Below are 22601 nucleotides of genomic sequence, written 5' to 3' on the forward strand. Positions count from 1 at the left end.
ACAGACACCCATCAAAACAGCAGGGAGAAACTGGAGCTTTTATCTTATTATTATTATTATTATTTTTGTTCACTAAATATGAGTTTTGGCATCAGAGATTGTGTGAGAGACAATTTTTTATTGATGTCATGGACTCTCTGACAGAGAGAATAAAAGACAAAGAAAAAGAGCCAGCAAAAATCAGATAAAGAGAGAAAAAAAGAAGAAAAATGTCAGAGAGAAAGAGACATTGTGTGGGGGAGTGTTGGTGGAGAAAAACATGAGTGTGAGTGAGAAAGAGACTGAGAAGTAGAGAGCCCAAAAGATAGAGCGTAAGAAAAAGAAAAGATATTGCCTAAGAAAAACAAGGAAAGAGAGACAGATAGACTGAGACAGACAGATAGACTGAGACAGAGAGATAGAAAGAGATTGAGCCAGAGAGAAAGAGAGTGAAAAATAGGGAAGGAAAAGGGAGAAAAATAGAGAAAAAGAGAAAAGAGTTATAGAGTCAGCAAGAAAATAAAAAATGATAGAATGACAATGAGAGAGCCACAAGGAGAGTGAGAAAGAAAGAGAAAAAGAGAGAGACAGAGATAGAGAAAGTGTGTGAGAGAAACACAGGGAGAGAGAGAGCGCCAGATGTGGAACCAGAGAGAGACGGCATGCAAAAGGTAGAAAGTGAAAAAAAGTTCAAAAAAGAGAATGAAACAGACTCAGGAAAACAGGGAAATAGAGAAAGAGAGAGAAAAAGACATGATAGATACAGAGAGACAGAGAGAGAAACAGAAAAAGAGAGCCAGAGTTAGAGGTTGAAATAGAGAGGAAGAAATAGAGATAGTTAGAAAAACAAAGAGAAATAGTGGAAAGAGAGAGAGAGAGAGAGAAGAAAAGAAGTGACAGATTCAATAGGAGCCACAAAGAGACAGAGAGGAAGGGGTAAAGAATAGTGACAAAGAAACAGAGTGAAAGAGTGAAGCAGTGAAAGAGTGAAAGAGAAAAGCAGAGAAATAAGGTGAAAACAAGAGCAAGAAAAAGAAAAAAGAAAACAGAATGAAAATGACATAGGACAAGAGCGATAGAGAATGGGATATGAGAGAAAGAGAAGCCAGAAAGAGTCAGAGAATAAAAAAGAGAATAAGAGATGAAGAAAGAGAATCAATGTGTTTGTGTCTCTGTCTTTCTTTTTCTCTGTTTCTAACACTTTTTCACTCTCTGGCTATCTCTTATTTCTGTCTCTGACTTTTTCTGTCTCTCTGACTGTTTCTTTGCTTTTTCACTCTTTCTCTCTCTCTCTCTCCCTAACAACACTCTCTGCCTCCCTCGCTACTCTCTCCATCTCTTTGTTCTGCTCACTCTTTCTCCATCCTTCCCTATCCCTCTCTCTCTCCTCCCACCCCCCCGCTGACTCTCACTTTCTACTTCTTTCCCCATTTTCCTCAGATAGTATCTTTTCCTTTGTCTCATCCTGTCTCTCCATCTCTCTCTGTATCTGTTTCTCATTCTTTCTCACTTTCACTCTTTGCTTCCCCTTTAACACTGTCTGTCTGCCTGTCCCTATATCAGATTCTCCTTGTTTCTCTGAATGACCCTTCCTTCTTTTCTTTTTCTGTCTGCCTCTTCCTCGATTTCTGTCACTCTCCATTTTTCTGGCTCTCAGCCTGTGTATGACTAAATCTGTTTCTTTTTCTCACTCTCTCTGTCATTGTCTGTCTCTCAATTGATTACTGCCTCTGTGTAACTGGTGCATTCTGTGCCCGTCTGTCTCTCTCTCTCTGTATTTATTTCTTTTTCTTTCTTACTCTTTCTGGCTCTTTCTACCTCTTGCTGTCTCCCTTTTTATCTCTCTGGAAATACCAGTCTGTCTTTCAGTCTCTCTGTCAATCTTTCTTTCTGCCCCCATCTGTCTGTCTTTCAGTTTGTTTACCTGTTTTTCTGTCTGTCTTTCTCTCTGGCTCTCTCGCATGGCAATTTTTTTTCATTAGCATCCAAATGATTTTGATTATCACACTATCTTCCTATTACTTTTCTGACTTCCTTTGGAAAAAATATAGATTCCCTTCCTCCCCCTCCCCTTTATATCTAATAAATAGACCTCTGAATGGGAACCCATTTCTTTGATGAGAAGGCTGTCCTCAGTATCTAAGCCATTTGAGGATTTGTAGAAGGCATGTGACAAGTATCACAGTTTTCCCTTATATGGAATTTGGTTCTTTTAGATTTCCCTTCCAAGTAGAATAGGAGCAACCATGGCAAGTTTTTTAGACAGAAAGTGCATGTTTCTAGCCTGCTTAGTTGAGGCTGCATTTCTTTATTTTTTTCTTAAAACTGTTAATTTCCAAAGATATGCATGGATTATTTTCAGCATTCACCCTTGTAACCCTTTGCGTTCTAAATTTTTTCCTTCCTTTTCCCAAACCCCCTCTCTTAGGTGGCAAGTAATCCACTAAATTTGTGCAGTTCTACTCTACATATTTCAACAATTATCATGTTGCAGAAGAAAAATCAAATCAAAAAGGGAAAAATGAGAAAGAAAATAAAATGCAAGCAAACAACAACGAATAGAGTAAAAAGCATCATATAGATGCTGACTTTACCTTGGCATGTGGCTCTCTTCCTCATAAGATCACTGCAACTGGGCTCAGTCACCTCATTGTTGAAGAGAGCCACATCCATCAGAATTGATCTTCCTATAATCTTGTTGTTGCCATGTACAATGATCTCCTGGTTTTGCTCAATGAACTTTGTATCAGTTTCTGTATGTCTCTCCAGGTCTCTCTGTATTCATCCTGCTGATTGTTTCTTACAGAACAATACTATTTTGTAGCACTCATATACCACATATGCATATCCAGCCATTCTCCAACTGATGGGCATCCACTAAGTTTCCATTTTCTTGCCACTCCAACAAGGGCTGCCACAAACCTTTTTGCATATTCGGGTCTCTTTTTCTCATTTAAGATTACTTTTGAAATAAGTCCAATGGAAGCACTGCCAGATAAAAAAGATATTCACGTTTTGATAGCCCTTTGGGCATAGTTCCAAATTTCTCTCCACAATGGTTGAATCAGTCCACAACTACACCATCAATGTATTAGTGTCCCAGTTTTCCCACATCCATTCCAACTTTCATCATTGTCTTTTTCTGTCATCTCAGACACTCTGAGAGTTATGTAGTGGTACCTCAGAGTTGTATTAATTTACATTTCTCTGATCAATAGTGACTTAGAGCACCTTTTCATATGAGTGGAAATGGTTTTAATTTCTTCATTTGAAAATTGTCTGTTCATATCCTTTGGCCACTTATTAATTGGAGAATGCTCTCAATTCTTGTAAAAATTTTATGTAAAAAATGTTTCCCCAGTTCATTGCTTCCATTCTAATCTTGTCTGCATTAGTTTTGTTTGCACAAAACCTTTTTAACTTAATATAATCAAAATTATCTATTTTATGTTTAATAATGAATTTCAGTTCTTCTTTGGCCACAAATTCCTTCCTTTTCCAAGATCTGAGAGGTAAACTATCCTTTTGTTCCAATTTGCCTATAATATCACTCTTTTTTTCTAAGTTGTGAATCCATTTTGACCTTATCTTCAGAAACTTCTGATCCCATACCTGGGGAAAAGTTACCAGCTGGAGCAACCTCGGCCTGATCATTAGGCCTGATCTGGACTCAGCACACCTTTTTTTTTACAGAAAGATAGGTTCATTCCACAGTGTCCATCATCCAGTTATAGGAATTGGTGGTGCCAGTGATAGTCCTTGTCATAGAGTCAGGGTGTACCTTATTTGAAGGAACCTGGAAGAGTTACTAACTGTACCTTTAAAAGTCAATTATACCTGTTAATTTGCCTCTAGTTTCAGAAGCCTCAAATATGACAACTATATCATTATAATTATATCATCAGTATATATGACAGTAGTTACCGTATATCACCTAACTTGGAAAGTTAAGATGAAGTACCGACACAATATTTTGTTTTATTTAATTTATAAAACAAGTACCTACATTTGTACAGGAAAATAAATATGGTAATCGCACATGAAACTGTAAATTCACAATGCAGAATTTGCTATTCCTTTCAAATAGCAAATAAAATGATGAAGTGTTTTCTCCCCTACATCGCCGCCTCCTATTGTATAGAAATATGTGAAGCATAAAAATAAATCTCACATGCATATATATATATATACACACATACATTCATGTAAAAACTATGCTATATATATTTGCTTTATCGTTTTTTTTCTGAATGTAAATAGCATTTCTGATTTGTCCTTTAGTATTAATTTAGGTAATTAGGATACACAAAATAACTGATTTGCTGGAAGTTATTCTAAATAATATTGTTACTATATTGTAAAGGTGCGATATACAGCACTTAACAACAGGGTAGCAAATAAATGCTTATTTTTTCAATTCCTTTCACCACTTTTGCTGCAATTTGAAATAACAGCGCTTAATGAGACACTTCCATACTCCCTATATACTAGAGACAACTAGTTATTTGTGCTACAAATTGATGCTTATATTAAAAAGAAGAATACTCCAAAATATTTGAAAAATCCCAAACATGAACAAGTTGAAAGGAAAGCTGCCCGGCAGTTTTCGAGAATTGGTGGACAATATTTGTGTCCAGCTAGAGGCTAACTCTAAGATTACTTCCATGTTGGAGACATTTCCACACAGATTTAATCTTTATACCTGGAAACTTAAGCTAGAGTTTCAGGAGCAACAAAGAACACCTCAGGTTCCTATTATATAATGCAAAGACCATCCTTTCCTTCTCTTCCCTACTCCAATCCTACACACTGGGAATGAAGGCTCCTTGATTGTAGATTGCAATGTTAGGGAAATTTCTCACCCAGGAGCAGGTTCTGGGCATTCTCCAACATGACGCCCCTTATACAGTTCCTCTGAGAGGGGTCCAAGAGGCCCCACTCCTCCTTAGTAAAGTCCACAGACATTATCCTTGAATGTCATCACCTCAAGCACAATCAGGAAGTCACAAGATGTGAGCTGAAAGAGCCTTCAGACTAAAGAGTCCAACTCCTCCAATTTTATATGAAATGGAACACAGAGAAGTGATGCCCAAAGGTCATAGCCGAGTGTCAGAGTTAACCTTGATTATGTGGTCAGTAAGAGATTGATCAATTCTAGAAACAGTTGGAAGTAAAAGCTGAGAAAGGGCTTCTTATAGAACTAATAATGGAATGCAAGAAATACAAGTCATGCTTCCTTACTGAATTTTCCAAACCCTGTTCCTTTTGTAAACTTACTGCTCCAACTGCATTTTCTATTTGTTATGGGCCAGAACTGAAAACAAGAAAAGCAAAGTCAGTGGAATTGAGAGACAATGGTTATTTAGCCTGGGGCTTAACAGTCTTCTAGTTCAGTACATGTACTTAGTACTTATCATATTCTAAGATCTACACCTTTAAGAGAGCTAGGAGCCCCAACCAGGATCTTAGTCTGGAGATCTGTAGTCAGAGAAGGAGCAAGAGCTTAAGCTCTCTGAATCAAAGAGAGAGATAGGCCTCTAAGAAAGCTAACTAGCCCTGTACAAGGAGACAAGACTTGAAAAGAGACAATAAAGGATTTGACTTAATACCTGGCTGCATTTGGGGCGATTACTGAACTGAAAGGAAGGCTGCCCAGAGAACCCCAAGAAAACTACAAGAGAACATTACATTTAGAGAAAATATTATATCTATTTCACCTCCCCCTGGGCCTGTTTCACCTCTTCCTTTCGCCAACTCTTCTCCAACAAACACTCTTTACAACAGAATGGCCATTGTGAATTTTACCTGTTTATTTTGAACTAGGGAATGGCTACCCTTATCTTCATCCTGTTCTATGTGTATCACATTATCCACAGTTTATTTTCTTTATTCTGTTATTTCACTTGTGAACAACTGAGGGAAGTTATTGCTTTTCCATACCCTTTTTGAGAGATTAACAAGGAGATGACCACATGGGATTTGAGGAGGAAGTGAAGTTGGAAAGTAGCAAGGCAGGAGGCCTGACCTTGGAGGTGGGTTCGACTGATTAATATTCTTATAGAAGATAGGGGACCCAGCCTGTGGCTTGGGGAGCTTAGTGCCTGAAAAGGCTACTGTCTTGGACAGGGAAAGTTGTCATTCTGGGGAAACCAGCACTTGGAGCACAGAATGCTGAGACAGTCAACATTTAGGAGGATGTAGAAGAAACATAAAAGGACAATAGGAGAGGATGAATATCTGGGAGGGAGGAGTATGTCTCTGCTAGAAGCAGGGCCCTGACACATTGAATCCAGGAAGGCATCTGTATGGCTGGGCTACAAGAAGTGGCAGAGAGCTCTTATAGACCAGAGCTCAGAATGGGGATCTTGGAGTCTTTGATTGTTATGAAGTGTCAAGGAAAAAAGAAAGACCAGGTGAGCAGAGGAGTTATGTGACAAGAGAACAAGAATCAAACAGAGAAAGGAAGATGAACAGCAAGAAGGAAAGAATGTTTGCTAGATAAGAAAATGGATGAAATTAGAAAACTAATGAACAGAATTGTTGAAGGTCAAGAGAAAGAGAATCTACAAGAGAACTAAAAGGAAAATGGGATAAAGAAATGCAGAATGAGAAAAAGTAGAAGAGATAAACAAATGTCCAGAAAATTTGAGAAAAAGATCAGCATGGTATCTCCTAAATGGGAAAACAGAGGAATATGCATATTTCTTTTCAACACATGGTATATTTACAAAAATTAATCATTGGGATATAGAGATACTCTACCTAAATGTAAAAAGGCAGAAATAATCAATATGCTTTTGGTCATTCCTTAAAGAAATAAGAATAAAATTGGTTGAGAAATCAACAACAAGGATTTCTTTTAATAAAGAGATCTAATTCAGCTTCAATTGATCAATGATGGACAGAAACAGTTATACCTTAAAGAAAAACACCGGAAATGAATGTAAACCGTTTGCATTTTTCCCAGGTTATTTTTACCTTCTGAATCCACCTCCTTGCAGTAAACAAGAAAACTGTTTGGTTCTGCACATATATTGTATCTAGGATATACTACACATATTCAACACATACCACATCTAGAGGTTGAGGTGGCAGGAAAAAATCAAACAGAGTGCGGATAATGTTAAAAATTACCCTTGGCATGGGTTCTATCAATAAAAGTTATTATAATGTAAAAAAAGAGAGAGAAATCACCAACAAGATATAAACCTAATAGATTTACTTGTCACATATTACATGACTGAGTCAGAGGAGAGAACTTAGAAATGATAACTTTATAAAATATAATGAAAATTATTAAATGATATCCCCAAATTTCTGGGATTCATTTAAAGCTGTTGTCCCTGAGGAAACATAGTGTTAGCAATCATTAATAAGAATAGGAAAATAGGGGCATCTAGATGGTAATAATAGAGAGAGCAATTCAGTCCCAGAAGTCAGGAGGAATTTGAATTCAACCCGGCCCCAGACATCATTTCCCAGCTGTGTGTGACTCTGAGCAAACATCATAACCCCAGTTGCCACTGTGTATGGGGGGAAACCACATATAGAAAACAGAAGATTAACTAGAATATGCTCATTTAAAAACAAACAAACTAGAATAAATGAACAAAACAAAAATAAGTACAAAAGACAAGATATCAAATTAGAAGGAAAATAAATAAATTTGAAATAAAATAAAAATGACAAAACTAAAATGGCTTTGTAATGATCTATAAAGTGAGAAAAACCCCATAATCTGATCAAAAGGAAGAGAGCATAAAATCCAGTCAAAACAGCAAATGGCAAAATGAAATCACAAGAAACCAGAAGAAATAAAGACATACTTGATATATAATATACAATTTTATGCTAAAGGAGTTGAGAAGAGAACTAAGTGGAATACTGTCATAAGCCTGAAATATTCCTATCAGAAAATAGGCACCTATCAAATTATAAAACAGCTAGCATCCATACCAACACTAATTTCATCAAACAAGAAATGGTCCATAACAAACATAATGTATTAATGAAAACCCAGATAGTGTTCAAACAGAGAGATTTCACCAAAGTCAAAGAATGAATGTTGTCTCCCAATTTTAAACAAACCTATCAAAAACAACTGGTAAATTATCTAAGATACTCATTCATTACATCAAGGGATTTCTACCAGGGTTGGAATTGATAGTTCAACATTAGGAAACAATGAACACATCAATCACATTGTAAACCACAACATCCAAAACCACAGCTAATTCAATAGATAAAGAGAATGTTTAACAAAGTAATCAAGACTCTTTTGTAATAGATATTAATTAGAACATCGTCCTAATGAAGCCAGAATTTTAGAAGAAAAGCTTCAGAGTCATATTTATGAATGGAATAAGAGTACTTGAGGGGAAACTAAATAGGAAAAGAGTTCTGTGAAAGAACTGAAAGTTCATAAAATTTTAGTCCATGCAACACCCAAAACTTATAACCAATTAACAAGGCAATGGCAAATATTAATCCAAATTCAAGAGACTTTTAAAAGGAAGAAATGTAAGACATTTCAAAGTAAAAGTCATGTTAGAAAGGGGAGTGCTAAAATTTACATATTTCATTAACAGAATGTCTGAAAACAACAGCTCTAGACATAAGACTTGAAACCGTGTTATCGATATCTTGAAGTCCCAAACAGCCCTCATCACATGCAACTACAATAATTATAAGACAATTATTAAGGGAAAATATTAATGAGATTGTAGAAGAATTATATGGGGGGCTACACAAGATACTCCTTTAGAGAAAATCATAAGATGCTGTCCCACAGTGGCTTGGTTATTATACCCAGATCAGACACAGTGGAAGACAGGGAACCTTCAAGGTGACCTAGAAACTAGTCGATGCTTTCACATGGAAAAATAGGCATCTAAAAGCCCAGTGTAGGTATAGAGATAGAACAGAGGACAGGGTGAGAAGAAGCACTAAAATCCAATGTCCAAATGCAACTAGGCTTGTGAATGCAAGTTGACCTAGGAAATGAGAGAGGCAGGGCCCAAATCTAAGATATCAACAAAAAACAGGGGTAAGGATGTCAGCCAAAGTATAATCTAGAGAGTCTTTAGAAGTTCAGGACTCTAATGATCAATCAGCAGAGAAGCATCTATAGAATCTGATAGGAAGAAAGTGGATCATAGTATGGATCAATCAGCCAAAAATAATCAGATGGAAAAAGGGATTATATGATCAATCAGCCAAAAGCAATCAGATGGAGGAACAGATTACACAATTGAGAAACATAGGTTTTTTAACCCAACAGAAGAACAATGTCCAGCAAGCAGCTCCATGTAATTACTAGATGATGAGAGGAGAGATCTAGAAAGTGTAAATAGAAGGACTAGATAGGGAGAAAGGGTTTTGCTTGTACTTCTGTAGGTGGAGAAGTGAATCATATTAGTATCAATGGCAATTCAGTATTCACCTAGTCCATTGGAGACAGAGGTGAAAAAAAGAGAAAACCTCAAAATAAGAGGAAGGATGATTAGAAGGAGGATCAGTCCTGAGCAAACTCAAAGGATGTATGAATATGTACACCTTATTGAGGGGAAAGGGACTTCTGAGGGATTGATCAGAGCTAAGGTGCACATTAGCCACAAGGTATGCAGTTTCACATGTATCTATGTGGCAGGATGGGGGGAAGGCATGGAAGTAAGGCTAAGTATGATAAATGTAAGGACACCTTATAGTAGTGATCTTGATTGCAGTTATCAACCAGGATTAAGCTTTTGAGGAACAACTAGCAATCATGCTGCTGTCTGCCTCTTAAAATGTCAGACCTGGGCATAGCTAGGTTTCAGATTGGCAAGTGGTTCTTTATTGTTTAGATAGAACATTGTGTGAATGGGTTTGGTTTTATCGAAGTTCTCAGGAGGGAAGTAGTGAAAAAGTAGATAGTGGATTGTGGGTGGTGGTACAATGTGAGAAAGAGAAAGAGAGAGAGAGAGAGTGTGTGAGAAATGTATATACACACATGGGAACATCTGATCAATAGGTCTTGAGGCTTCGTGGAGGACATGTTGCTGGACCCCTGGAGATATATTATCCAGATATATAACTGGGAAATGTACCAGAATCAGGCATGGCCACAGGAGGCCAAGAGAGGAAAAAGAGACTTTAGGTGAGAAGGGGCTGGGGTTCAAAGGAGCAGATCTGTCACCTGGGAATAGAGATTCCCTGATGAAGCAGTGGAGGACCCCAGTCCTCTGTAATGAGGAGAACATAAAACAAACAAAGCATGTATGTGTGTGTGTGTATCTGCTGTCTAGGGTACCCAAGGAATCAGCTGGGCAGGGCAAGGTTGTTACTACTATGTTCCACCTGTGGTTGTAAACAAATGACCCAAACATCAGGCCTGCCAACTCCACAGCCCATCCCATATTTACAGAAATGGTTGTGACTGTTGATGTTGGTCAGTCTGTGGACAAAAACCCACCACCTGAGGAGGTGAGATCTGAGCCTAGGCCCATTCTCTGGCTTGGCCCCTCAGAGGTAGCAAAGAAACAAAGTGACCTTCTTGGTCCATGTCCTAGTTATCTTGTTGTGTCTTCTTGCTCCCTGTCCTGAAGGACCTTTAAAAGAAGCAACAAGCCAAAGCTCTTACAAACAGAGAGGTCACACCTAACCTTGGCAGGTTTCACCCTGTGCCTCTCTGGAACACCAAGAGAAAGGCCAGAAGTTCCAAGAGGGGTCCTCCTCTGTCTGCATAGAAAGCTCCAGCTTCTCCCTTATCCTAGAGATCCAGGCTGATTGTCTCTTTGATTTCACAGCCGGGGAGACTGCTGTTTGAGCCCTGATGTAGTAAACGTTTAATTTCAATTATTCTTGTAGTGACCCAGTCCTGCTTGGGACAGGCTAGGTCATCAGAAGAAGCTGGAGGGAGAAGATCAAAGAGGAAAAGCTGGCTTCAATTCTTTTCAAGCAGGAAGAAAGGCTGCAGGATTCTTGTGAGTGCAGTCCTCCAGCAGTTGCTAAAGGGTCCAGTTCCTGCCTGGGAGTAGACTGCACCCTACAGAACAAGTCAGGGAGGGCCAGGATTGGAAAGGAAGGTGATCTGAAAGAGGAAGTCTGCCTCCTCTGTCTTTTACCTTCCTCCTTCCCCATACCTCCTAAAGAGAACCCAGAGACAGAGTAATTTGGGATCCCAATGAGTGGCATGTCAGCCTCCATAGCTCTCGAGTCGACCTCCCTCCCACCACCTGGTCCTCTGCCTTCCCCACCCCCTCCGCTGTTCAATACACATTATCATTCTGAAACATGACCTTGGAGTGCTTTGGGTAGGAGGGGAGGAATGTGAAGTGGAGATGGAAAGGGCTCTGGAATGGAGGCCCTCAGGAATGACTAGGGAAAGCCAAATATTGGAAGACAAAAATCTAATTCAAATCCCTGAGCTCAGAGAGAAATAAGGAAGCAGGAGGTCTGGGGGACCAAAGGCCACACATGGAGGTCAGAGCCAATGGAATGAGAGGAAGGATCTGTGGACAGCTGAGCTCTGTGGAAAGCAGGAAGACTGGAAGTCTGAGGAATACTTAGGATCTGGGAGGACTGTTGGACCTTTGGGAGAGCTTAGGCTTGGAGTTGGCGGTGACAGCTGAATTCTAACCAAAAGATGGAATGGTGAGACGGACCCCGTCCTGATCATAAAACCGAAATTAGACTCCTAGATTTCTATGGTCAAAGTCTCAAGTCTGACAAAGCAGCCCCATGGGAAATCTGGGCAGTTTGGGGAGTGACGGAAAATGTGGAAAGGTCTGGGGTGTGTTTCCTGGTCCTACAGGCAGCCTTGTGAAAGGTGGCTCCTGGTAAACCTGGAGGTCATGTACCAAAAGGTCAAGAGGAGACCCAAAGGCAAAGGCTGCGGAAGCCAAAAAATATGGGGATGCTGGACCACCAGAGCCACAAAAGCACAGTCCGACTGGATCCTGAGCAGAACTGATCTCAGTTCCAATGAAAAAGGGAGAGACATTATGAACTGCCACAGTGAAAAGCGGGGGAGAGGTTTGTTCCCAAGGAAAAGGAGAGAACTTGTTTCTCCAGGGAAAACGGGAGAGACCCAACTTAGGGAAATGGGGGGAGCCTGGGTGAAAGGGGAGGATCTAAACCCAAGGAAAAGGAGAGATCTGAGCCCTAGGGGAAAAGGAGAGATCCAAGATCTCAGGGAGAAAAAAGGGAGAGATCCCAGCCCTCAGGGAAACAGGAGAGAGATCTGAGCTCTCAGAGAAAAAGGAGAGCGCAACCTCAGGGAAGGTAAAGCAGTTTCATGCAGGAAGGGAGAGGAAACAGGAAGGCAAAGGACCCAGGAAGACTTCTCCTGCTTCAGCTGCCCAGTCTGGGAGTGTCTTGTTGGTCCCAAGAGCTCCACCCTGTCCATCCCTAGGATGACTGAGCCCTTTCTCACCCAGGGCCAGGAATTTCTGTGACCTCCTGTAATTCCTGTCCCCATCACACAAAGATCTCAGCCAAACTCCTCCTGCTCAAATTGAACCTGTCAGCCGATCTCTGAGAACTCCCCCGCCCCAAGGCCCGTCACTTCCTTCTCCCTCCCACACTCACTCCCTCCTCCTGAGAGCAGCGGTTCTCCTGCTGAAACTGCCTTACCAGACTAACCCAGAAGTAAGGAGGGAGTCCATACCTGAACAACTGGAAGCAAAGGGTCTTTGGGAACCGAGAGCCATACAGCATTGCAGTAAATACAGACAGGATTGTATTGAATTCTCCCTTTGTCATTGTGACTTTGACCCCACAAGCAGACCAGACTTAAGGGCAAAGCACCCTTAAAAATTCAGCATTAAACGATATGATGAGGAAATTAGAACAAGGAAGAATAAGAATTAAAATGTGATCAGAATTCCTGTGCTACTGTATAGGCACTGCCTGTCTCAGCCAGGATTTATTGGATTTGACCATTCCTTCCCCTTGTTCACCCCTCCATTCTACCTCCTAAACCATTATTATCGTCTCTCATAATGATTAAGTAAATCACTGGATTTAGTTCCACCTATCCAGTTCACAGCAGAGCCCACAGTGTGTTTCTTTCTCATGGTTGGTACATGGTCTGCCCCACCAGTCTGTGACCTCCATGAGATGTTGCTGTGCTTTTGTACCTCCTTTGCTCCTGAAACAGTCTAGGCCCGACATGTAGCAGGCACCAAAAACAAGCTCATCTTGGCTCACCTAATCCCTTTAGGCACCTTCAGGAGAAGCCTCAGCGCCCCCAAGTCCCAAACAGACATCTTATAGATCATAAATGATCACTGGAAGGACCCAACAGGCCAGAGTGTAACTCCCTCTTTTTACAGATTGGGAAACTTAAGATTCATTGACACTCCTGCAAAGAAATCTTTGAAAAAGAATTCCTAGGCAGTTCTTTCCTAAGCCTAGAGCAAGTCTCACCCTGCCTCTTCCCTCCTCACTGAGGCAAGTCTCAGTCCTTTTTCAGTACTATGGGCTTCCTGCCCAAAGTAAGAGAGCATATCTTCCTGGGGCCTGGGGACCCTACAATGAAATCATGATATTTAAGAAAGAGAAAAGTTTGTAATTTAGTTCTTTTTAGGGCAAGAGGCAAGGAGCCAGAGCTCCTCCATTTTGAGATTCATTCACTCCCTTATGTTCACACATATGAGTCTGTTTCCTCCCTGATTAGTGCTTGTTTAACCCAAAACAGGATATGCCATATTATCTCTGTGGTACACTTAAAAAATGTCAAGGGGGTTTAGGTGGTGCAGTGGATAGAGTGCTGGCCCTAGTCAGGGGGACCTGAGTTCAAATTCTGGGCCTCAAACACTTAAAACCTCCAGGTGTGTGACCCTGGGCAAGTCACTAACCCCAATTGCTTCAGAAAAAAATATATATATATATACATACACAATCTATATGTATAGAGTTATGTTTCAAAATGTTTCATTTATTTTTTCAAAATTTTCAAAATATATGCAAAGATTGTTTTCAAATTCTTGCAAAACCTCACATTCCAAATGTTTCTTCCTTCTTTCCCCACCCCTCCTCTTCAGCTACAAGTAATCCAATGTGTTAAAGATAGCGTGTTCTTTCTATGCATCTTCCACATTTATCATGCAGCACAAGAAAAATAAGATCAAAAATGTGGAAAAAGAGAAAGAAAAAAGCAACCAAATAACAACAAAAAATTAAAATACTAGGTTGTATCCACATTCAGTCCTCGTTGTTCCTCTCTCTCTGGTGCAGATGTTCTCTTATCCCAAGTCTATTGGAATTGGCCTTGAATCACCCTCATTGCTGAAAGTCCATCTGAATTGACCATTGAGTAAATTTTGTCGTTTGCCTTATATGAGGCTCCTTCATGCAGTAATTTGTTCTGGAGACAAAGCCAAAAGCTTCTTTCCAGCTCCTGCCTCCCATCCTGTTTGGCTCCTTTCTGAAGAAACCCAATCAACAGGTGAACAAAAGAGTATTATTGGGCCAGAGCAGCTTCAAACCTGACCAATGGGTATCATAGTTTTGGGACACCTTCTTCATAGAAGGACACCCATCTTGGAGATTTCCATTATCCAAGTTAAAGGGAGCTGGTAGCACAATGAATAGAATTCCGGCATAGAGTTTGAAGTCTAACTTAAATCGTTTCAGATGTCTTATTTGTGTCCTTGACAAGTAATTTTTAAACTCTGTTTGCCCTGCTCTCAAGGTTATTGTAGAGCTAAGGTGACAAATAATTAGTTTTCTTTTAAATTGGAACGTTTCAATTGGCTTCTATTATAAATACAATTTAAAAAGGATTATTGCATGAAACTATAAATTTATAATGCATGACTTTCTATTCTTTCAAATGGACAAACAAATTTATCAAATTTTTTTCCTTTCCCTCTGCCCTCCCCACCCCAGAGATGGCCACCATTCATATGCAAATAAAAGCTTTTTTCTTGTCCTTTATCATTAATTTGCAGTCAAATTAATAGTCATAATAGTCAAATAATTACTTGTTGAAAGTTGTTCAAGCAATATTATTGTTATTGTACTGTAAGGAAAGCATATATAGAGCATCTGGCAACAGTAGTGAAAATAAAGGCTTATTCCCCTTCCAACTCTTCCTATTGCTCTGATATTTGCTGGGCCTGCTGATATTTGAGGGCAACAGGGAGGGAAGATTAGGGACAAACTCTCACATTAGGGACAACCAGGTGCTTTCAGCTACAAATTGATGCTCATTCAAGGTAACAATATTCAACTACTAGACCCATCCCTGTAGAGGAACAGGCTGAGCTGTGAAAAAGCTGCCTGAGCACTTTTCAGGCTTTAGGAGATAAAATTCATGTGTAGTAGAGATGCAACAAACAATCCTCTGAGATTAGTTCTGTATTTGAGGTGCTTCTAAAGCATTGGTTTCATCATTTAGAATTTATAAGAATTAATAACAATTACCTAGAATTAGTGTAAGGAGACAGCCGGTGAACAGAGGAAGTGCTCAGGTTGCCATCACAACACAAGAAAAAAGAATATAGAAAAATAGAAGATCAACTGAATATGCATTATAAAAAAAATAGAAAAATAAATGAACAAACCAAAAATAAGTACAAAAGACAAGATATTAAAATTAGAAGGGAAATAGATAAAATTGAAATAAAAGAAAAATGACAAAACTAAAAATGGCTTCTTTGTAATGATTCATAAAGTGGAGAAAACCCTTAGCTAATCTGATCAAAAGGAAGAGAGCATAAAATCCAATCATTGAAATAGCAAATAGAAAAAATGAAATCACAAGAAAACCAGAAGAAATAAAAGGCATAATTGATACATAATATACAATTTTATGCTAAAGGAGTTGAGAAGAAAAAGCTAAGTGGAATACTTTCACAAGCCTGAAATAGTGAACTTATCAGAAAATAGGAAAATTCTATCAAAATTATAAAGAACAGCTAGCATCCACACTTCACCACTAATTTCATCAAACAAGAAAATATCCTACAAGAATCAAACACAGGCCCAATACTGAAACCAAGGAAAGTCCAACCAGAGAGTAAAATTACAAGTCAAAGAATGAATGTTGTCTCCTCCCTCCAATTTTAAACAAAATCCTATCAAAACAACTACAGTAAATTATCTAAGATACCATTCATTATGATCAAGTGGGATTTCTACCAGGGATGGAAAGATAGTTCAACATTAGGAAAACAATGAACATAATTAATCACATTGTAAACCACAACATCCAAAACCACAGTCAATTCAATAGATAAAGAGAATGCTTTGGACAAAGTACCACACTCTTTTGTAATAGACATTTAATTAGAAGTATAGTCCTAATGAAGCCAGAATTCTTGGAAGAGTAAGCTCTAGAGTAAGTCATATTTATGAATAGAATAACAGTACTTGAGGGGAAACTAAATGGAAAAGAAAAATGTTCTGTGAAAGAAACAAATTCATAAAAATACCACATATTCTCTAAAAACTTATAGAGACCAATTGGAAGCCCCAAGGCAATGACAAATACTAAACCAAATTCAAGACACTTTAAAAGGGGAAGAAAATGTAAGACATCTCAAAGTAAAAGTCACATAGAAAAGGGAGCAAGGCAAAACTTAAATATCATTGTCCTGCAGAATGCCCTGAAAAAAACAGCCTAGACATTAGACTTCAAGAAATCAGTAAAGTTCCCACATATCTTCTAAAGAGAAAGAAACCACAGGTCACTTTGGTGAGATAGACCCTGAGTTTTATCCCAGAAATGTGTTTTCAGCTGTTCTTACAATAATCCTGCACAGTCCAAAGCTCCTTCTTTTCCCAGGTTAAGTCCTTAGAGCAACATTCTTAGAAGTCACAAAAGATCATGTCCTTGTTCCCTTTCCAGTCCAGGAGCCTTGGCCAAGTATCAAAATCCCCAATATGGGTAACCTCCTTTGGTAGCCCTGGTAACCTCTCCCATGATGAGCCTGTAAGCTTTTTGGTGATTAGAGCTCCTGATGTCTAAGAGAAAACCTCTAACCCTAAAACCTTTCTGCAGCTACCTCAAACAACATCAACTTCCGAAAAGAAATCTCAGAAAATCCCAGGAAATCTGGGATTTCAGAAGATCCCAGGACATCATCACCAAAATGCAGAGCTTCCAAGTTAATGAGAAAAGTCCTGCAAGCCACCGAAGAAGGTCCAGTACAATTCAAGTACCAAGGAGCCACAATTAGGATCAGACACCATTTGGCACTGACTTTCATTAAGGAGTGTGCATTTAGGGTTAGAGAACTTGGAAAAGGATGTGAGAGAAGGCAAAGGACATGATCTTATGGCCAAGAGTAAATTATGAAACAAAAACTAAGATAATGTTATCAGGGGAAAAGGACCTTTAATGAAGTACAAGCATTCCCAAGGAAAAGACCATAAATGTAGAAAACTTTAGAAGTTCAAACACGAGTGAAGAGAAATACAAGAAATCATCCAGAATGAACTAGCCTCAGAGACTCAAAATAAAAGAATAAACTAGTTATATTCATTTGGGGTGAGATGACAAGTGTCCTCTCAGATCCTTCTTTGGGCTCACAGAGGGAATCAAAATAGAGGAAAGCTGGAAGTGGTTCTCTTATGTCTTGATGACCTTAAGGAGAGACTAGAAGAGGGTGGAGAGAAAAGAGGGCTAGGAAATGTCCTGGCAAGTAGACATCTAGAAAACAAGAGTGTGGTGACATTTGAACCTCAGCCATCTAGTCAAAGGAAGAGTAGATGACATAGGGAGATGAATGGAGAAATGCTATTTATTCCCTAGTGAAAATGGAGGAGGAAACCAGAGGGAGGATAGATGAAGGTGGGGATCAGTTGTGAGCAAAACAAAGTCAAAGGATGTACACAAATATGAATTGTTCTTATTGAGGGGGTAAAGGGAATCTGAGGCACTGATCAGAGTTCCTGTGTACAGACACAAGTATACTGCAGGTGTGTCACATGTACATATGTGTGTGATGGATGGGGAAGACATGGATAAGTAAGGGCCATCAATGTAGGGGCACCCTGTGACAGTGACCCTGGGTTAGCAGAAAGACCAACCAGGACTGCTGAGGAACAAAAAAAGCTCTTACTAACAGACGGCACAACTTAACATGGGGGACTTTAATTCTAAGCCTCTCTGAAAACCAAGAGAAAGGCCAGGAGCTACAGGAGAGTCCCTCCTTTCTTTCTGTCTGCATAGAAAAGCCCAGCTTCTCCTCATCCTAGTCCCAGGCTGATTGTCTTTGATTTCATGGCCTGGGAGACTGCTGTTTGGGGCCCTGACAGTAAAACTGTTCTAATTTAATCCCACTTTTGGTTTCTGCCTTTGACCCAATCCCTACTTGGGCCAGGCCCAGGTCACAAGAAGAAGCTTGAGAGGGAAAAGCATCCCAGAGGAAGAGAGGACTTTCCACTCTTTTTTTAAGCAGGAGGAAAGTCTGCAGGGACTTCTGATGGAGTGAAAGGTCCTCCAGGATTTACAAAGACCTGTCCCTGTCCCTGGGGGAAAGACTCTACCCTATCAAACAGTGCAGAGATGGTCAAGATTGGAAAGGGAGGTGATCTGAAAGGGAAGCCTGCTCCCCTCCGTCTTTTCTTCCTCTTCCTTCCTCTCCCCCTCCTCCTAAAGAGACCCCAGAGACACAAGAGATTTTGGGATCCCAGATGGGAGGAGATAAGTAAGCCTCCATAGCTCCTGAGTCAGACCTCTCCCCACCACCTGGTCCTCTGCCTCCCTAATTCCCCTCTCCCCAACTAACACACACATTATCATTCTAAACAACAGACTTGAGTGCTTTGGGTAGGAGGGAAGGAAAGTGGGAAGGTAGAGAAAGGAAAGGTTCTGGAATGGAGCCCCCAGAGAATGACTAGGGGAAGCCTGAGCCTGGGAGACTGAATCTAGTCTGGGATTCAACTCTGAGGGCTCAGAGAGAAAGGGGCCAAGGAAGCAGGAGGTCTGGGGAACAAGAGTGGGGTCTGGGAGTAAAGACAAACTAGTATAGGTCATGACAAAGAGGTCAGAGCCGATGGAATGAGAGAAGTGGTCCTGGTGGACAGCTGAGCCTGGGAAAGGAGGGAGACTGTGTCCTGAGGAATACCTAGGATCTGGGGAGGACTGCTGGGACCTTCTGAGTTGGAAGGCAGGACAGCTGAATCTCTAACCAAGAGATGGAATGGGGAGACAGGACACCTGGGTCCTGACAATAAAGCTGAAATCAGGACTCTAGATTTCTAGGGACAAAGTCTTAAGTCTGACCAAGTGGCCCAATGGGAAATCTGGTCAGTTTGGAAAGTGATTGGGAATGTGGGAAAGGTTTAGGGATGGGGAGCTCATCCTACAGGCAGCCTTGGTGGAAAGGTGTGCTCCTGCTAAACCTGGACGTCATGTACCACAAGGTAAAAAGAAGAGACACAAAGGCAAGGGCAGCCAGTGGAAGCCAGAAAATATGGAGGATGCTGGCTCAGACCTACCTGGGAGCTGCAAGTATAGGCCAAGTTTCCTGAGTGTGGATTGATCTCAGTTCCAAATGAAAAAGGGAGAGATCTGAGCTCCCAGAGAAAACGAGAGAGAGATTATAAGCTGCCAGTGGAAAACGGGGAGAAACCTGAGCTCCCAGGGAAAAAGGTGAGAGATCCTAGATCTCAGGGGGGAAAGGGGAGAGATCTCAGCAACTAGGGAAAGCAGGGAGAGACACCTGAGCTCTCAGGGAAAAAGGGGGGGAGACCTCAGCTTCCAGGGAAAATGGAAAGAGATCTGAGCGGCAGGGAAAAAGGGGAGAGATCTGAAATCTAAGGGAAAAAGTGGAGACATCTTAAATCACAGGGAAGGGAGAAGGAGCAGGAAGGCAGATAGACCCCAGCTCAGATTTCCTGCTTCTGGCCAGCCTAGTCTGGGAGTGTTTTGTGGTCCCAAGAGCCCCACCCTGTTCATCCCCCAGGATGCTTGAGCCCTTTCCTCACCCAGGGCCAGGACTTCAGGACTGCCAGTGTCTCTCTTATATAAGTCCTGTCCCCATCACACAAAGATCTTGTGCTTTAAACTCCTCCCACTCAAATTGAATCTGGGCAGCCCCACTCCAGGGTGCAGATCTCTGAAAACTCCTCCCTTCCAAGGCCTTCTTTTCTTAGAGTTCCTCCCCTTCCTTACTCCCTTTCCTCACAGTATTCCCTTCTACTTAGCTTACTCCTTTTCTTTTCACTTTTCCCCTCCTACTTTGCAATGAGGTGGGAGAAGTTTCTCTGTAAATCAAATATGTCTAATATTTTTCTCTTTAAGCCAATTCTATTGAGAGTAAGATACACACTATATTCATCCCCCTCCCTTGTTTCCCTCAGATATAATAGGTTTCCTTTGCTTCTTCATGAGATGTAGTACCCCCACTTGTAGAGGGCTGAAACTCTTGAGTCGATGCACTGAGGTCAGGACAGCTGAGCACCTGAGGCTAACTATTGATTGGACAATACTCTATGGGTATATGCTTGGAAAATGGCCCTTCCCACTGTCGTGTGCTTGCTCAATGATTGGTGTATACAGAGGTTTGTAGGAGGGACTAGGGGGTGGAGTAAGACTAGTCATGTTCACTTTTTGCAGTGGACAAGGAAGAAGGTGGTCGTGGAGATTCTGCTTCCATCCTGTTCACTTCTACCCCTGAGGACTAAGAATAAAGACTATGGACTTTTGCTTATCCTGACACCAGCAGATTCTGGGGTATCCTGGGTACTAGCGCGGTCGTCACACCCACTTCATCCTTTTTGTGGTACTATTTCCTTTCTACCTCTAGTTTCTTTTTTATATTATTACAGTAAAACCAAATTATACATATATTCTTTATGTATACTCATATCAGAAATATAGTTCCCAAGATTTCTTTTTACCTTTTTATGTTTCTTTTGAGTCCTATATTTGGAGATTAAACTTTTTGTTTAGTTCTGATTTTTTTTGTCAGATGAAATTCACCTATTTCATTGAATATCCATCTTCTTCCCTGAAAGAAAATGCTCATTTTGGCTTGGTAAGTTATTCTTGGCTGCATATCAAGTTCTTTAGCCTTTTAGAATATCAGATTCCAGGCCCTTTGATTCTTTAATGTGGATGCTGCTAGATCCTGAGTAATCCTTATTGTGGCTCCTCTGTATTTGAATTTTTATTTTCCTAGATGCTTGTAGTATTTTTTTCCTTGGTCTGATAGTTCTGAAATTTAGCCACAATATTTCTTGGAGTTTTGATTTTGGGATTTCTTTCAGTAGGTGATCGATGAATTCTTTCAATGTCTATTTTACCCTCTGTTTTTATAGCATCTGGGCAAAATAGTGTCTAAGCTCTTTATTAAGCATAATTTTCAGGAAATCCAATAATTCTAAAATTATCTCTCCTAGATCTATTTTCCAAGTCTGTTGTTTTCCCAAATAGGTATTTAACGGTTTTTTTTTTTTTTTTGGTTTTGCTTGACTGATTTTTGGTGTCTCCTCAAGTCATTCATCTCCATTTGTTCAATTCTGATTTTTAATGAATTATTTTCTTCATTTACTTTTTTATTTCTTTTTGTAATTGTCCAGATGAGTTTTTAAATGAGTTGTTTTGTTCTATGGAATTTTTTTTCCCCATTTTGCCAATATTATTTTTAGAGAACTATTTTCTTTTTCCAATTCACTAATTCTGTTTTCCTTGGAATTATTTGCTTTTTCCAATTCACTAATTGTGTTTTTCAGGGATTTGATATCTTTTAATGAGTGGGATGACTTATTGAGACCCTCTTGCCAAACTTCCCTTAATTTTCTCCATTTTTCTTCTAGCTCTCTTGTAAGAGCCTTTTTAATTTCTTCTATGAGAACCTTGTGTGGTGGGGACCAGATCATATCTCCCATTGGGGTTTCATCTAGAGACAATCTGTTTTTAGTCTCCTCAGGGTTTGAAGTCTGCTCTCTAGCCATATAGAAGCTATCTATAGTTAGAGCTCGCTTTAACTTTTTACTCATTTTGACAAAAAAGAAACAAAGAAAACAAACAAAAAAAGCAAGTGATGTCTGCTTTTTGGGCAGTATATATTACCAAGCTTCCTCTACAGACAACAGGAAGTAGCAGTGAAGCAGCAGTGTGACAGCAATGGTTGCGCTGTGTCTGCATAGCTGTTGCGCTCTGAGATTCTGAGAGTGTGCTGAGTCACTCCAGGTGCTAGGTGGGTGTGGCCAGGTCCTGAGAGATCCTAGCATTTTGGGGTTATAGTCTTTACCTGTGTTTATACCTTCTCTGCTGATCTGCTGGCTTGCTGCCAGGGCGAAGTAACTCACACTGTGGTAAAGTTCTCCCTCCAAATTTTCCATGGGCTGAGACCACACCCCATCTCCCTCTGTTCAGCTTTAGCTGCCTTCTATGCTCTCACTGCCTGCCTGAGGTCTGGGCCTAGTCTAATTTTCCTCATCCTCGAGCAAAAGCAGACATTTTCTGGCGAATTTCGAGAATATCTTCTGTTGGTAATGTGTTATACTTCCAATATTCGTGAGTATTTTCAGTCAAGCTCTAATTCTGAGGCCTTATCATGAAAGAAGTTGTCTGAGGGCAAGGAAAAGCTTAGTTAGAAGCGTGTGACCTTCCCACCATCTTGGCTCCATCCTCTCCTCTTACCTAAGTTTTGACCTTGATTACACAAAGATCTTCTGCC

General features: G+C 40.2%; 1 protein-coding gene across 1 annotated transcript in view; it reads right to left on the reverse strand.

Annotated features, from left to right (window-relative positions):
• The window catches only part of LOC100927051 (zinc finger protein 260-like), a 38445-nt gene extending 18503 nt beyond the window's left edge, over positions 1 to 19942 (reverse strand). The window contains exon 1 of the mRNA XM_023495337.2: positions 19903 to 19942. The gene's annotated coding sequence lies outside the window, so the exon portion shown is untranslated. The remainder of the gene's footprint in view (positions 1 to 19902) is intronic.
• Between the last annotated feature and the right edge of the window lie 2659 nt (positions 19943 to 22601).

This window comes from Sarcophilus harrisii, chromosome 4, assembly GCF_902635505.1.
Source record: "Sarcophilus harrisii chromosome 4, mSarHar1.11, whole genome shotgun sequence".
Taxonomy (NCBI): Eukaryota; Metazoa; Chordata; class Mammalia; order Dasyuromorphia; family Dasyuridae; genus Sarcophilus; species Sarcophilus harrisii.